Source organism: Poecilia formosa, unplaced genomic scaffold (genome assembly GCF_000485575.1).
Source record: "Poecilia formosa unplaced genomic scaffold, Poecilia_formosa-5.1.2 Scaffold883, whole genome shotgun sequence".
Lineage (NCBI taxonomy): Eukaryota > Metazoa > Chordata > Actinopteri > Cyprinodontiformes > Poeciliidae > Poecilia > Poecilia formosa.
Window position 1 is genome coordinate 1746 of NW_006800822.1, and position 836 is coordinate 2581.

Sequence of the window (836 nt, forward strand, 5' to 3'; positions counted from 1 at the left end):
AAATATTTTAATCATAAAAATATTTTTTTACGAAACTAAAAAAATTTTAAAGAGTTTTTTTTATTATTGAAATCACTAATTTTTGTTTGAAACTTTTGTTTTTTGGTTGAGTCTAATTTTTTATTTGAAGCTCCTGTTTTTTTGGTTGAACTCTACGGAGCCCTCCAGGGGACATGGGATTTTTTTTTTCTTTTGCGTTCCCTCGCAATAATCTACTGATCAGTTTATGAGGCATAATTGATACTGGAAGCCTTTCTTACGGTGGCCACAGTACTTTATGCTTTAATACAAGCTTATAAGGTTTTTCCATGGAATATTTCTGAGTTATTATCGCGGGGTAATAAGTCATCTGATTGTGTCTCTATTGTGTTCGAATGGTTTAAAAAGTTGCTTTCTGTGCCGTTCCATCTGAGCCTTAACAGACATAAACATGCAGTAAATAAATCGATTTTCAATCAGTTTTCTGCACAAAAGAGTTAATAATAATAAACACGTTTTCACTGAGGCTCTATAAGAGCCATATGAATGAAATAAGTAATCACTGATATGACAGGAGCAGCGGCTTTGACACCTGGTGGTGGGCGTGTCGATGCGGGAGTGACGTCATCAATTATAAATGGGACGGTGACTGGCTGCTGGCTGTGTGTGTGTGTGAGGAAACGGGTGAGCTGGGTGGTCAGTCCTCGCAAAGTTTGGAGCATGATAATCAAAATTAAATAAATCGATAATTGTGACAGAACAAAGAAGAGGTTTGGAGTTGATTGATACACGAACAGATGAGATTCCCCGAGTTAACCCAGTGCGGCCCTCTACCACCATTAGTTTGCTGTGTTTTA